This window comes from Somniosus microcephalus, chromosome 3 (assembly GCF_052327205.1).
Source record: "Somniosus microcephalus isolate GS21.2 chromosome 3, FLI_Smic_1.0, whole genome shotgun sequence".
Classification (NCBI taxonomy): Eukaryota; Metazoa; Chordata; class Chondrichthyes; order Squaliformes; family Somniosidae; genus Somniosus; species Somniosus microcephalus.
In genome coordinates this window covers 322,331,811-322,349,324 of record NC_140989.1, presented here as the reverse complement: position 1 = coordinate 322,349,324, position 17,514 = coordinate 322,331,811, and positions in this window count along the sequence as shown.

The window sequence follows — 17,514 nt, the reverse complement described above, 5'->3', positions numbered from 1 at the left end:
TCGGGAGGGTGGGGGGACAGGCTCAGGATTGCGGGTTTAGAGGAGTAATCGTGTCAGAAGATTTGCTTGATGGGACAGGGAGCACTTCTGCTCCGCCTGGCCCACAAACCGTGTTCTAAAAAGCACTTGCCTGCTTAATCCAGCTTCTCCCAGCTCCATTTTGCTGCCAGGTTTCCTGAGCCCTAGAAAATCCGCTTGCAGCCGTTAATTTTAAAGCAAGCTCACAACTGCAAAGTGGGAGCCTGATTTAAATATTATAATGAGGTATCCTGCCTCTTCAGAGCAGAACACAGTCCACCACACAACCCACCGCCATAAAAATAGTGGCAGTCGCATATGCGGTGGATTGGGGTCGGGTTAAGCAATTTTAAAATTTTAACCCTCCTTCCTACCCTCCTGCCCATCGTGGGGGGAGGGAGGTTTAAAATTGCCCCTGATGTGTCTGTGTGCTGGAGAAAAAGATTGAAATGCAACCCTATTAAGCCTGTTCCTTCCACAAGTGATGTATAATCATTCTAGTACCCACTAAATCTGAAGGTCAGCAAATTCTCTGCCTCCAAAGGTAAATAATAAAAAGGTAAACACAGGGATACTTTTTTTATTCATTCATGGGATGTTGGTGTCGCTGGCAAGGGCAACATTTATTGCCCATTCCTAATTGCCCTTGAGAAGGTGCAGTCTTGGGTTAAAACACAACAACAACTTGTATTTATATAGCGCATTTAACAAGGTGCTTCACAGGAGTGTTATATGACAAAAAATTAGCACCAAGCCACATAAGGAGAAATTAGGGCGGATGACAAAAGCTTGGTCAAAGAGGTAGGTTTTACGGAGCGTCTTAAAGGAGGAAAGAGAGGTTTAGGGAGGGAATTCTAGAGCTTAAGAATCAACTGGAAAGGTTTCTGGGAAGGGATGGGGAGGATCCAGTTGTGGTCCATGTTGGGACCAATGACATAGGAAAGAGTAGGTAGGAGGTCCTGCAAAGGCAGTGTTAGGAGCTAAGTTAAAAAATGGACCTCCAGGATGGTAATCTCACGATTATTACCCAAGTCACGAGCAAATTGGCATTGGGACAAACAGATCAAGAAGGTGAACACATGGCTAAAGGAGTGGTGTGGGAAGAGGGGTTCCATTTCATTGGACACTGGCACCAGTACTGGGACAGGGGCAAGATGTACCGTTGAGGCGGGCTGCACCTGAACCGGGCTGGGACCAAGGTCCTGGCGGAAAGGATAAATAGGGTGGTAAACTAATAAATGGGGGATGGCTCAGTCAGAAACAATAGTAAAAATGATAGTTTAAAGATAAAAAAAAGTAGTAAGAGCGGAGTTCAGGTCACAAACAATGATGTAGATACTCCAGGTGAAGGGAATACTAAAATAACTTAAGTAGTTACGGCAGCAGTGACAAATAAGAAACGTGTTAAGTTAAACGACGTGAGAAAGGCAGCATTGGGGCAGAAGGACAGGTTAGGGTGTCTTGCCCACTTAAGAGTTTTATATACCAACGCATAGAGTATAAGAAATAAATTGAGTGAATTAGAGGCTTAAATACAGCTTACAGGGTATGACATGGTGGTCCTTACAGAGACAAGGCTGCAAGCTGGACATGACTGAGTTAAATATTCCAGGTTATAAGGTCTTTAGAAAGGATAGGGAAACTGGAAGAGGAGGAGGGGGTAGCCTTATTAATCAAAGATACCATTACAACATTAATAAGAATGGATATAGGCAAGGGAAAGCAATCAGCGAAGACTCTATGGTTAGAATTGAGGATTAATGGGAGTTGTCTGCAGGCCTGATAGCAGCAATGAAGTGGCAGAATGTATTAATTCAGAGATTAGAGAGGCTTGTAGCAAAATGTTTTAATGGGAGACTTTAATTTTCCTATAGATTGGGAAGAGCAAAGTAGCTCAAGTCAGAAAGTTAAGCATTCAAGGTAGTTTTCTGCAGCAATATTTTCTAGAACCAACAAGAGGATGGGCCAAACTAGATTTAGTAATGAGTAATGAACCAGACTTAGATAAACGTTCCCTTACTGTTAGATTATTAACTAACAGTGATCATAATATGATTGAATTCAATGTTAGATTTGCAAAGGAGAAACGTAACACAGTTACTAGGGGCGATTTTAACCCTACTCAGCAGAAACCTGGTAGGTGGGCAGTTAAAATCGCCCTGGCCCTTACCTGTCCGATATCTGCTATGATCGCAACATCTGCAATTTTAACCTGCTCTCCTGAGCAGGCAGCAAAGACATGCGCCCGGAGCCAACAGGGTCCTTCTTTACATATGCATGTTGCGGCCCAGTGACATCATTGAGACCCGACTATAATTTTAACTCTGACCTGAGTGGGGAATCCACCTGGAGTTAAAATTGATGATTCTGGATTTTGGTAAGGCTAACTTTAATGTGATAGACAGAAACTGGTATCGGTAAAACTACAGATGAACAATGGGAGGTGTTCAAAAAAGAATTTAGCTTAATACAGGAAACAATATATATCACTAAGCAGCAAGAACTCTACTTAGCAAACAAAACAGCTCTGGTTGACATAAAACTAAAGGAAAGAGCATACAAAATTGCAAAGAATAGCAAAGGAAGACAACAAAGCTAGTAAGAGCTGCAAAAAGGGAATATGAAAAGAAACGTGTGAGGGATATCAAGATTAACACAAAAAGCTTTAGCAATTATATTAGAAGAAAAAAGGTAGTCAAAAATAATGTTTGCACTTTAAAAACAGATGGGGGTAATATTTCAAGTAAAAATAAGGAAGTGGATGTTGAATAATTGCAGGTTAAAATTGCAGATGTTGCGATCATGGCAGATATCGGACAGGTAAGGGCCAGGGCGATTTTAACTGCCCACCTACCAGGTTTCTGCTGAGTCAGTCTTCACAGTAGAGGAAGAGGATCATGTACCTGACATTCCAGGGAAACTAATAATGAATCAAGGACTGGAACTCATTAAAGTAAGCAAGAAAACAGTATTAGAAAAAATAATGGCACTAAAGACTGACAAACCCCCAGGACCTGATGGTTTCCAGCCCAGGATTTTGAAGGGAATAGGTGCGGAAATAGCAAATGCTTTAACTATTGGGGCAGTAATTCCTCCCCAAACGTGTGAGTACGGAAGGGGTACTCGCGTCTGGCCGGAGGAAATGCCGGTTTTCAGCATGCACAGCGCATGCGCTGAAAACCGGCATTTCCTCTCCTCTAACCCAAGAGGTGAAGAGGCTAGCGCGTGCGCTGTAGGGGGCAGCGCGTGCGTCTTGGATTTCCTCTGTTTTGGGGGATTTGCGCATGTGTAAAGGCCTCCGGTCTTTACGCTTGTAAAAAGCACACGTAAGTATTTATTTTTACAGGTAAGTGGTGTTTTAGTGCAATTTCGAATTTTTTTCCACAGGTTTATTATTTTAAAGAATCTACAATAAGGTAAGTTTCGTTTTAGACCCTTTTTATTAAAAATTTATTTTTTTGAACAAAAAAAAATTATTGTTTAAATTATTTTTTTAAACTTATTTATACTTAATTTAATGATTGGGATGTTTTTTTAAATTTTATTTAAAGTTTAAGTAGTGTTTTGGGGTGCCGTACTTCTCATGAGTTTGACAGTTCTTACTCTCAAACTTATGAATGAAGTTTCCCCTCCCCTGATTGGCTGAACAGTGCTCACCTGATCCCAGCCAGCACATCGCACTAACTACGCCGCTGGGTCAGGTTAGCACAGCGCGCCGACATGAGAACCGGGCCACTGACAGGAAATCCACTGCGGGCCAGGTTTCAGATGTCGGCGCGCCAGGTAAGTGCACATCGGGGGCTTGCACGCGCGGCAAGCTCCCGACACCAAGTTCTGGGCCAATATCTTCCAAAGTTCTCTTGTTTCAGGAATTGTGTCTTTAGATTGGAAAATTGCAAATATAACTTCATTATTTAAAAAAGGTGAGAGAGAGAAACCAGGAAATTATAAACATGTTAGTCTAACATTTGTTGTGGGAAGTTATTAGATCTATAATTAAGGACAAAGTGACTGAGCACTCAGAGAAATTTGAGCTCATTAGAGAGAGCCAACATGAATTGTAAAGGGTAAAGGTCATGTCTAACGAACCGAATTGAATTTTTTGAGGAAGTAACTAAAGTAGTAGACAGGGGAATGTCTATGGATATAGTTTATATGGACTTCCAGAAGGAAATTGATTAGGTTCCACATAAGAGACTTAGCTAAAATTGAAGCTAATGGAAACTGAAAGCAAATTATTTACCTGGTTAGGAGATTGGTTAGGCGGTAGAACACAGAGAGTAGGGATAATGGGTATGTACTCGAATTGGAAGGAAGTGACTAGTGGTGTCCCACAAGGATCTGTGCTGGGGCCTCAACTATTCACTATATTTATTAATAATTTAAATAATACAATAGATAGCCATATATCCAAGTTTGCCAATGACACAAAGATAGGTGGCATAATAAGTAGAGTGGACAGGGAGCATAAAATTACAAAGAGACATTGATAGATTAAAAGAGTGGGCAAAAACGTAGGTGTGAGGTCATCCATTTTGGACCAAAAAGGATAGATCCAAATATTTTTTAAATGTTGAAAAGCTAGGAATAGTGCAGGACCAAAGAGATTTAGGGGTCCATGTACAGTACAGAGATCACTAAAATGTAGTGCTTAGGTACAAAAAAATCAAAAACACTAATGGAATGTCAGCTTTTATATCAAGAGGGCTAGAATATAAAGGTGAGGAAGTTTTGCTGCAACTATAAAAATCCCGGGTTAGACCACATCTGGAGTACTGTGTATAGTTCTGGGCTCCGCACCTTAGAACAACAACAACAACAACTTGTATTTATATAACACCTTTAATGTAGTAAAACGTCCCAAGGCGCTTCACAGGAGTAGTATAAGACAAAGAATTTGACACCGAGCCACATAAGGAGAAATTAGGGCAGATGACAAAAAGCTTGGTCAAAGAGGTAGGTTTTAAGGAGCGTCTTAAAGGAGGAAAGAGAGGCAGAGAGGTTTAGGGAGGGAATTCCAGAGCTTAGGGCCTAGGCAACTGAAGGCACGGCCACCAATGGTGGAGTGATTATAATCAGGGATGCTCAAGAGGACAGAATTAGAGGAGCGCAGATATCTCAGGGGATTGTGGGGCTGGAGGAGATTACAGAGATAGGGAGGGGCGAGGCCATGGAGGGATTTGAATTTTGAAATCGAGGCATTGCTTAACCGGGAGCCAATGGAGGTCAGCGAGCACAGGGGTGATGGGTGAATCGGACTTGGTGCGAGTTAGGACACAGGCAGCCGAGTTTTGGATCACCTCAAGCTTACGTAGGGTAGAACATGGGAGGCCAGCCAGGAGTGCATTGGAATAGTCAAGTCTAGAGATAACAAAGGCATGGATGACGATTTCTCAACAGTAGATGAGCTGAGGCAAGGGCGGAGACGGGGATGTTACAAAGGTGGAAATAGGCGGTCTTAGTTATGCTGCGGATATGTGGTCGGAAGCTCATTTCAGGGTCAAATATGGCACCAAGGTTGCGAACAGTCTGATTCAGCCTCAGATAGATGCTAGGGAGAGCGATGGAGTCAGTGCCTAGGGAATAAAGTTTGTGCCAGGGACCGAAAACAATGGCTTCGGTCTTCTCAACATTTGGAAAGGATACTGATTCACCAGAATGTTACCAGGGCTCCAAGGGTTAAATTATGAGGAGAGATTACATAAACTGTATTCCCTGGAATATAGAAGGTTAAGGGGTGATGTGATTGATGTTTTTAGGATTTTGAAAGGCATTGATAAGGTAGATAGAGAGAAACTGTTTACGCTGGTGGGGGAGTCTAGGACAATGGGACATATAACCTTAAATCAGAGCCACGCCATGCAAGATGTGCGGGTTAGGATGATTGGCTATGATAAATTGACCCTTAGTGTTAGGGGGATTAATATACGTGGGGTTACGGGGATAGGGTGGGATATGTGTTGGTGTAGGGGTTACCGGGATCGGGTGGGATATGTGTCGGTGCAGGCTCGATGGGCCGAAATGGCCTCTATCTGCACTGTGGGGTTTCTGTGATTTCTGTGATTCTGTGAGAGAAGTAAGGAAACACTTCTTCACGGAAAGGGTGGTAGAAGTGTGGAACTCTCTCCCACATAAAGCTGTAGATGCTAGCTCAATTAATAATTTTAATCTGAGATCGATAGATTTTTGCTAGCCAAGGGTATTAAGGGATAAGAAGCCAAAGTGGGTAAATGGAGCTAGGATACAGATCAGCCACGATCTCATTGAATGGCGGAACCGGCTCGAGGGGCTGAATGGCCTACTCCAATTCCTATGTTCCTATGAGAAGGGGAAATGGCTGCACAGTGGCAACTTGCCAAGGAGGCAGGTCGACCTTTGCATGTGCTTGGGACGGGGAAGATGACCATGCATTGGTTCCTAGGATTCCTATGTTAAAGAAGAGGAAAGCCCCATTGGCACTTAGGAACTGTAGTCCTGGGGACACAGACAGACAAGCCTAATAAATCATTTTCCTGTTTGTTCACCTGGGGGAGGGGTATAACTTGAGTCTAGGATGTTGAGCGGCCTAGCAGGATGTGTTGACTGCTTGTGGCAGGGGCACAGGAATTGCAGAAACCAAGTTTATGAGTTAGTATCAGATTTCTGGGAGTATTTCTATATATTTTATTATGTATAAATTATATTTTTAGGGATTTATGGTGGGGCAACTGTATCTTACAAATGTGATGTGGATGTAATTACATAGAATTTTTGATGGAACATGAATAGGAAAAAAAATTGAAATAGGGAGAATTATACACTTTTGTAAATACAAAAGTAGAAAGTAAATAATTAAAGAATAAAAACAGGGATTTATACAATCAACCAGTGAAGAAGAAGAAATTTGACAGACTGACTTCTGTTCTCACCCCTTCCCCTCCGTCCCAGAACCACAATAGGATTCCCCTTTCCTCACCTTTCATCCCACCAGCCTCCACATTCAACAGATTATCCTCCACCATTTCCACCACCTCCAGCGTGATCCCACCACCAAACATATCTTTCCCTCCCCTTTCAGCATTCCGAAGGCACCGCTCCCTCCGCAACATCCTGGTCCACTCCTCTATCACCCTCAACACCCCTTCCCCTTCCCACGGCATGTTCCCGTGCAAGCGCAGGAGAGGCAACACCTGCCCTTTTACCTCCTCCCTTCCCACTGTCCAGGGCCCCAAACACTCCTTCCAGGTGAAACAGCGGTTTACTTGTACTTCTTGCAATTTAGTATACTGTATTCGCTGCTCACGGTGCAGTCTCCTCTACATTGGGGAGACCAAACGCAGATTGGATGACCGCTTTGCGGAACACCTCCATTCAGTCCGTAAGCGTGACCCCGAGCTTCTGGTTGCCTGTCAATTTAATTCTCCATTCCACTCCCACTCTGGTCTCTCCGCCCTCGGCCTCTTACACTGTTCCAACAAAGTTCAACGTAAGCTCGAGGAACAGCACCTCATCTTTCAATTAGGCACTTTACAGCCTTCTGGACCTCAACATCGAGTTCAACAATTTCAGACCATAACCTCGGCCCTTATTTTTTTTTTAAATTTTGTTTTCTCTCACATGGCAGCTGTTGATGATTCTGCCATTGCCATTTACACTTCATCTAGAGTCATCTTTTGTTTCTTAACTTGTCCCATTACCATCTCCTTTTGCCTTGCACCATCACCCCTTTATCTTTTAATCTCTCCTGCCTTCCACCCTACCACAGACCTTCCCTTTTGTTCTTTCCTCCCCTCCTCCCTTTCCCTGCCCCTACACTTGCTTAAAAATCTGTTACTTTTTCCAGTTCTGACGAAGGGTCATCGACCTGAAATGTTAACTCTTTTTTCCCCTCTCCACAGATACTGCCTGACCTGCTGAGTATTTCCAGCATTTTCTGTTGTTATTTCAGATTTCCAGCAACCGCAGTATTTTGCTATTGTATGACTGAGTGTTGTACGACATGTGGGTCGCTGATATTTAATTCTGTCACCAGGTAGCTGGGTGGTCCCAATCTCCCCATCTCCAATGGTCAGGGATGCCGAAACACCACTGATCAACACTTCCTCCTCTGCAGTTGTCAACTGGAAATTCTGCAGAGACCACCATCAGTTCTCTCCCTCTCCCTTGTGTTCTGTGCTGTCTTCTCCCGCAACGGGGAACGAACACACCTTTGACTCTAATGGCATGTGTTCACCCGATGGATGCAGTGCATTTGGTGAGGGTGACTAGCCATTGTTTTTGGTCCCCGCCACAAATTCTGTTCCCTAGTCAGTGACTCCATCCCTCTCCCTAACATCTGTCTTGAGGTTGAACCACATTGTTCGCAACCTTGGTGTCATATTTGACCCGGAATGAGCTTCCGACCACATATCCGCAGCATAACTAAGACCGCCTATTTCCACCTCCGTAACATCACCTGTCTCTACCCTTGCCTCAGCTCATCCGCTGCTAAAACCCTCATCCATGCCTTTGTTACCTCTAGACTTGACTATTCCAACACACTCCTGGCTGGCCTTCCACATTCTACCCTACGTAAACTTGAGGTGATCCAAAACTCGTCTGCCCGTGTCCTAACTTGCCATGTCCCGTTCACCCATCACCCCTGTGCTCGCTGACCTACATTGGCTCCTGGTTAAGGAACTCCTCGATTTCAAAATTCTCATCCTTGTTTTCAAATCCTTCCATGGCCTCGCCCCTCCCTCTCTCTGTAATCTCCTTCAGCCCCACAACCCCCCGAGATATCTGCGCTCCTCTAATTCTGCCCTCTTGAGCATCCCTGATTATAATTGCTCAACCATTGGTGGCTGTGCCTTCTGTTACCTAGGCCCTAAGCTCTGGAATTCCCTGCCTAAACCTCTCCGCCTCTCTACTTCTCTTTCCTCCTTTAAGACGTTCCTTAAAACCCACCTCTTTGACCAAGCTTTTGGTCACCTGCCCTAATTTCTCCTTATGTGGCTCGGTTTAAATTTTTTTGTCTTATAATACTCCTGTGAAGTGCCTTGGGACATTTTACTATGTTAACAGCGCTATATAAATACAAGTTGTTTTGTTGACTATCAGGGAGAGGTATCAAATTGCATAAGGACCAGGGTGAGTCACGGTGGTGGATTGATAGATGGGGATGTGAGGAAGTGCATAGAAAGAGAATGATGGGTGCACTTGCAAGGTAAGTGGGTGTGAGGAGTGATATGATGGAGTAAGCTTGACAAGGCAGAGTGGGGTCGGTGGGGGGGGGTGCGGCGGTGATGTGCACAACAGGATGTAGGTGAATGTACAACTGTACTCCCCTTTCTTGACCTGGTCAGGTCATTAAAGCATTTCCTGCATTGAAGCCAGAAGCGTGGCACAATGCTCCTGCTGCTGATCACCTCGGCCACCTCTTGCCACGTCTTCTTTGTTGCAGCAGCAGATTTCTTCCTCCCATTACTGGGAAAAAGTATCTCTCTCCAACTCCTCACTCACCCCAGCTGTGTATCGTTAAATCAAGGCCCAGCCCTTGACCATCCTCAATCCATGATTAAACTTCTCCCTCTCTTTGTTGAAAACTCCTAACTCCTCAAAATTCCATCTTTATATTGGCCCTTTCAATACTCCAGTTGAGATCGCGTCATGCAGGTCCACACCATGCCCGCTGTTGTGCATTTGGCACCAAACCTGGAAATAATATTATAATTAGGTTGTTGTGTTAAAATGCCACAGACAGACACGCTGAAATTTCTTCCGAGTTTCTCACCCAATATCGCAAACCCCGGGTCCGAACGCGCCTCGGAGTTATTATTGGGGCCTAATTGTCAGTGTCTGGTGATAAAAATCAGCATAAACCAGGCCCCTCTTCCCTCAGTGCTTGTCCTACCTGAGTTCTGATGTGAATGGAAGTGATGCCGGATGCTGAATACTGTGGGTAATAATTCTAGTGACAATAGGAATTCCTGTCCACAGTACGTAATCTTTTCATTATTTTAAACACTTCATAGAATCATAGAATAGTAGAGCACAGAAGGAGGCCATTCGTCCCATTGAGTCTGCACCAGCTCTTTCAAAGTGCAATCCAGTTAGTCCTAATCCCCTGCTCTTTCCCCATATCTATCAGATCATTTCTTAACTTGTGCTCCAGAACTAGCTGCGCCTCCAGCCAAGGTGTTCCAGTACAGTTACAACACTGGCATCTATCCGACAATCTGGAAAACTGCCCAGGTATGTCCTGTACACAAAAAACAGGACAAATCCAATCCGGCCAATTACCGCCCCATCAGTCTACTCTCAATCATCAGCAAAGTTATGGAAGGTGTCATCGACAGTGCTATCAAGCGGCACTTACCAATAACCTGCTCACTGATGCCCAGTTTGGGTTCCGCTAAGACCACTTGACTCCCGCCCTTATTACAGCCTTGGTCCAAATATGGACAAACGAGCTGAATTCCAGAGATGAGGTGAGAGTGACTGCCTTTGACATCAAGGCAGCATTTGACTCAGTTTGGCATCAAGGAGCCCTAGTAAAACTGAAGCCAATGGGAATCGGGGAAAACGCTCCACTGGCTGGTGTCATACCTAGCACAAAGGAAGATGGTTGTGGTGGTTGAAGGTCAATCATCACAGCCCCAGGACATTGCTGCAGGAGTTCCTCAGGGCAATGTCCTAGGCCCAACCATCTTCAGCTGCTTCATCAATGACCTTCCCTCTAACATAAGGTCAGAAATGGGGATGTTCGCTGATGACTGCACAGTGTTCAGCGCCATTCACAACTCCTCAGATAATGAAGCAGTCCATGCCCGCATGCAACAAGACCTGGACGACGTTCAGGCTTGGGCTGATAAGTGGCAGGTAACATTCGCGCCACAGAAGTGCCAGGCAATGACTATCTCCAACAAGTGAGAGTCTAACCACCTTCCCATGACATTCAATGGCATTACTATCACCGAATCCCCCACTATCAACATCCTGGGGGTCACCATTAACCAGAAATTTAACTGGACCAGCCACATAAATACTGTGGCAACAAGAGCTGGTCAGATGCTAGTTATTCTGCGGTGAGTGTCTCACCTCCTGACTCCCCAAAGCCTTTCCACCATCTACAAGGCACAAGTAAGGAGTGTGATGGAATACTCTCCACTTGCTTGGATGAGTGCAGCTCCAACAACACTCAGGAAGCTCAACACCATCCAGGACAAAGCAGCCCGCTTGATTGGCACCCCAACCACCACCTTAAACATTCACTCCCTCCACCACCGGTGTACCGTGGCTGCAGTGTGTACCATCTGCAAGATGCACTGCAGCAACTCGCCAAGGCTTCTTCGGCAGCACCTCCCAAACCCGCAACCTCTTCCACCTAGAAGGACAAGGGCAGCAGGTGCATGGGAACACCACCACCTCCAAGTTCCCCTCCAAGTCACACACCATCCTGACTTAGAAGTATATCGCCGATCCTTCGTCGTCGCTGGGTCAAAATCCTGGAACTCCCTACCTAACAGCACCGTAGGAGTACCCTCACCACACGGACTGCAGCGGTTCAAGAAGACAGCTCACCGCCATCTTCTCAAGGGCAACTAGGGATGGGCAATAAATGCTGGCCTTGCCAGCAACGTCCACATCACATAAGCGAATTTAAAAAATCTTTTTCATGTTTAGGGAATAGAACCCAAATTTACCCAATCTCTCAAAACTCAGTCCCTTTATCTCAGATATCATCTTTGTTAACCATCAATGGATTTTCTCCAAGTTCAGTGTATCCTTCCTAAGGTGTGTAATGATCAATAACATGTCATTCTATAGTGGACACTAGGTGGAGCCGTAGAGCTGTGTAGAGCTGTATGTATAAGACTACACTACCCATGAGGCACTAGGCTACCCACAAGGCAGCAGTCAAGATGGAAGCCTCTACAGATACTGTACCTAGTCCACATGTGCTCAATAAAGTAACTAGCAAAAGCTAGCTGTGTTCATAATAAGAATGTCTATTTATTAATGAACATAAGATGGTACCAGGATGGTGAAGATCTGCTGAAAATTGTGAAAAGCGACATGGAGAATTTGAAGCCACCAGAGCATTTGAAACTCACAGAAAAAATCGACTACAATTGGCAGACTTTTAAACAGCAATTCGAACTCTACATTGCAGCCATCGGATTCGGTACGAAGCCAGATGCAAGGAAGATAGCGTTGCTGCTTACGGTTGCAGGCCCACAGGTGATAGAGGTATTTAATACATTTGTATTTAATCCAGAGGAGAACAGAGAAAAATTAGAAGATGTGCTAAAAAAATTTGATGCACATTGCTCTCCCAAAAAGAATGAGACCTATGAAAGATACGTCTTCTGTTCTCGGACACAGCAGCAAAATGAGACTTTTGATAGCTTTATAACTGATCTGAAACTGAAAGCACAGACATGTAATTTCTCTGAGCTCAAAGCATCCATGATTCGTGACCAGATTGTGTTTGGTATTCATGATAAAAAAGTCAGGGAACGTCTGTTGAGAGAAACCGAACTAAATTTGGAAAATGCGGTGAAAATATGCCAAGCCAGCGAGCTAGCTCGAAAGCATGCAAAGACTTTCAGTGAAATCAATAATGATGCGATTGTAATGAGTGATAATGCTGCTGTCGGTGCTGTGTCCTATAAGGGAAAGAAACATGGGCAGAACAGAAATGAAAAGCAATCGGAGGATGAAATTTTTAATTGTAAACGCTGTGGTTACAAACACCAGTTAAGACAATGCCCAGCGTTTGGAAAAATGTGCACAAAGTGTAATGGAAAGAATCACTTTGCCAAACAATGCTTTTCAAAAGTACAAACTAAGAAAGGGCAATGAGTTAATGTAATTGAGGACACTGATTTAAGTGAGACATTTTTTGTACGAATGGTGTCATGTGACAATATCAAAAAGGATACAGAAAATGTGCAGCCCTCAGAAATGGACAATGCTGAACATAAAGTTTGCAGTAAAAGAGGACAAATGGATGATCCCACTGCAGGTAAATGGAGCATTAGTTACCTTGAAACTAGACACTGGGGCAAAAGCAAACTTAATCAGTATGAGTGACATTAACAATATGAAAGAAAAGCCCAAAATACAGAAAAAGTCAGTACTACTGAAGGACTATAATGGACAGAAAATAGATAGCTTAGGTGCATGCAGATTTAAAGTGACAGTCAAAGACAAAGTGCATCATCTCATGTTTTCTGTTGTGGCTGAAAGGCTTGATTCACTACTGGGTGACAAAGCTTGTGAGGACTTAGAACTGGTCAAAAGAGTCTACTGTATAAACTGTGCCATAAGCAGACCAGATGACTCGGTGGATTCTGTAGTGAATAATTTCCAGGATGTGTTCAAAGGATTTGGAGTTCTACCATTCACTTACAAGATCCAGCTAAAGCAGGATGCTCAGCCAGTGGTACATGCTCCACGAAGAGTTCCAGGACCCCTGCGTGACTGGCTCAAGAATGAACTGGACAGAATGACCACACTAGGAGTCATCAGGAAAGTCGAAGAGCCAACAGACTGGGTTAACTCCATGGTATGTGTAAAGAAAAAGAACAATGATCTAAGAATATGCATGGATCCAAAGGACTTAAATGCAAACATAAAACGTGAACACTACCAGATTCCCAAGCGACAAGAAATCACCAGTGAAATGTCAGGTGCCAGATACTTTACAAAGCTCGATGCCTCACAAGGATTTTGGCAACTAAAACTGGATGAAGAGAGCACCAAATACTGTACCTTCAACACACCATTTGGCAGGTATTGTTTCCTCAGAATGCCTTTCGGGATAATATCTGCATCTGAAATCTTTCATAGAGCAATGGAACACATAATTGAAGGTCTGGAAGGAGTTCGGGTCTATGTTGATGACATCATCATCTGGGGCTCCACACTGAAAGAACACAATGAGAGACTGACTAAAGTGCTACAGAGCATACGCCGGAATGGACTGAAGCTCAACAAAGCCAAGTGTAAGTTTGGAAGTCACTTTCCTAGGAGATAATCTATCTGGTAAAGGAATAGAGCCAGATATGGAAACAGTAAATGCCATACTCAAAATGCCCCGACCCACTGACAAAAAAGGAGTGCTACGCATCATGGGGATGATAAACTTCATTGGAAAGTTCATTCCTAACTTGTCAGCCAAGACAGCCTGTCTGCGAGACCTGCTACATAAAACAAATGAGTTCGCATGGACAGAAAGACATGAACAAGAGTGGATGAACCTCAAAACAGTGCTGACAACCACACCTGTACTCACCTTCTTTGACCCAACAAAGAGAATCAAAGTGTCAACGGATGCATCAAAAGATGGCCTAGGTGCGGTCTTGCTACAAGCAGAGGGTGAAGATTGGAAGCCTATGCCTCCAGGTCTATGACTGATACTGAGTGTCGATACGCCCAGATTGAAAAGGAATGTCTAGGCTTGGTAGTTGGACTAGAAAAGTTTCATGGCTACATATATGGACTTCCCACCTTCACAGTTGAGACAGACCACAGCCCTCTGGTTGCCATCATAAAAAAAAACCTGAATGAGATGTCTCCAAGGATTCAACGACTCATGATGAAGCTGCAAAGATATGACTTTGAACTGATCTACACACCAGGCAAATACATAGTGTTAGCAGATGCACTATCCCGAGCACCCACAATGAGTCATGTGAGCTCTACTGAAGAAGACGTGGATGTTCATGTGAGTATGGTCACTGCTGCGCTGCCCGTGTCAGACACAAAATCAAAGCAAATCGCAGAAGAAACAGTAAAAGATACAGTATTACAAACAGTAATAGAGAACATTCATCATGGTTGGCCAAAAGGTTCCTGTCCAAAATATTTTCACATAAGGTCAGAATTGAGTGTCGCAAGTGGACTATTACTAAAACAGAACAGAATAGTCATTCCACAGGCTCTACGTCAAGACATGCTCAAAAGGATTCATGAGGGACACCTCGGAATTGAAAAATGCAAAAGGAGAGCAAGAGACACTGTTTATTGGCCTGGCATAAATAAGGACATTGAGAACATGATAGGCAAATGTGAGACATGTCAGAAACACCAAAACAAACAAGCAAAGGAACCAATGATAGTAGCTGACATACCAACAGCAGCATGGCAAAAGGTTGGTATGGACCTTTTTCATTTAAATGGTAAAGACTATCTAATAGTGATTGACTACTATTCTAACTATCCTGAGATGGCGCTGCTCTCAAGCACCACAGCAAGCAGTGTCATAATGCATGTGAAATCCATCTTCGCCAGACATGGAATTCCCAGGATTGCCGTTAACGACAATGGTCTGTGCTTCAACTGTAAGGAGTGGCAACAGTTTGCAGCACATTATGACTTTCAGCACATCACATCCAGTCCTTTTGTATGCTCAGTCAAATGGTAAGGCAGAGAAAGGTGTTCAAGTTCTCAAGCAGCTACTGAAGAAAGCGACAGAAAGCAAGTCTGATCCTTATCTCGCCCTGCTGAGCTACCGAGCCTCACCTTTAGACTGTGGTTCTTCACCTGCTGAACTACTAATGGGTTGCAAGTTGCGCACCACACTACCCTGCTGTGCAAAAGAACAGCAAAGTGAGGAACTGAGACAGAGACTTCAACTGTTAAAGCTGAAACAGAAATCATACTATGACAAGTCATCCAAAACTCTAAAACCATTGACAAGGGATGATGTTGTCAGGATTGAGGATCCAGATGCATGGAACAGGAAAGCTACAGTTCTTGAGGAAGTAGGACCAAGGTCATACACTGTTAGAACTGAGGAAGGACAGATTCTCAGGAGGAACCGCCATTCCCTCCTAAAAACACAAGAGACTATTCAAGACCAGATTGATGACAATGCCGCAACTGCATCTTGTCATTCACCGCCAGAACAATCTCATGAAGACACATCAGACTTACCCGTGTTGAGAAGATCCACACGTGAAGTAAAAGAGCCTGATAGACTTAATCTTTGAGTACAATGTAAAGCTTTGAAAATGTGTTGACTGTTTTGAAAATGTTTATGTTTATAGAGCACTAACAAAAGTGTTACTGATATTATCTTTATTGTTTTCTTGAAAGTTGATTGATATTGATTTTGTTAAACCTCAAAGAAAGGGGGATGTAATGATCAATAACATGTCATTCTATAGTGGACACTAGGTGAAGCCGTAGAGCTGTATATAGCTGTATGTATAAGACTACACTACCCATGAGGCATTAGGCTACCCACAAGGCAGCAGTCAAGATGGAAGCCTCTACAGATACTGTACCTAGTCCACATGTGCTCAATAAAGTAACTAGCAAAAGCTAGCTGTGTTCATAATAAGAATGTCTATTTATTAATGAACATAAGAAGGTGGATCATCCGAAACCAAACACAAAATTCCAATGCGGTCTAACTAATGCTCTGCATAAACCTCATCCTTCCTTGCTTTCATATATAGTGCCTCCTATGATAAAGCTGAACATCCCTTAAACTTTTTAGGGCATTTTCGTCCTTGCAATCTAGCTTTTAATGACTTCTGTACCTGAACACCTAAATCCCTTTGTTCATTTATTTCCCCATTTAAATTGTAATGTCATCTGCTATTCCTACGTCCATAACAGTGTTGCCTATAAAACAATAATCACTGCACTTCAAAAACATGTATAAATTATTTACGTGAGGAGGACAAGTTTCTTACTTTATTTTTCTATCTGGGTAATGAAATGTTATTTATTTTCCAGGAACCAATAAAAAAACACTTCACTGGCTCTGGACATATCTCTCACATAATTCTTTCCAAATCCTTTCAGCGGACGCGTGGTGCTCTCCCACATCCTCTGTCGTCGAATTACAGTATGCAGACAACGCTTGCGTCTGTGCTCACTCAGACGTCGAACTCCAAACCAGTCAACACCTTCACTGAAGCGTACGAGAGCATAGGCTTTACACTAAACATCCGTAAGACAAAGGTCCTCCACCAACCTGCCCCGCCACGCAGTACTGCCCCCCGATTATCAAAATCCACGACAAGGCCTTCGAAAACATGGACAACTTTCCATACCTTGGGAGCCTACTGTCAACAAGGGCAGACATCGATGACGAAGTCCAACACCGCCTTCAGTGTGCCAGTGCAGCCTTCGGTCACCTGAGGAAGAGAGTGTTTGAAGACCAGGACCTCAAACCCGGCACTAAGCTCATGGCCTACAGAGCAGCAGTGATACCCGCCCTGCTGTATGTCTCAGAGTCATGGACCATGTACAGCAGGCACCTCAAAGCACTGGAGAGGTACCACCAACGCTGCCTCCGCAAGATCCTGCAAATCCATTGGCAGGATAGGCGCACCAACGTCTGTGTTCTTGCTCAGGCCAACATCCCCAGCATCGAAGCTTTGACCATGCTCGATCAGCTCCGATGGACGAGTCACATTGTCTGCATGCCCGTTACGAGACTCCCAAAACAAGCGCTCTACTCGGAGCTCCGGCACGGCAAGAGAGCCCCAGGTGGGCAGAGGAAACGCTTCAAGG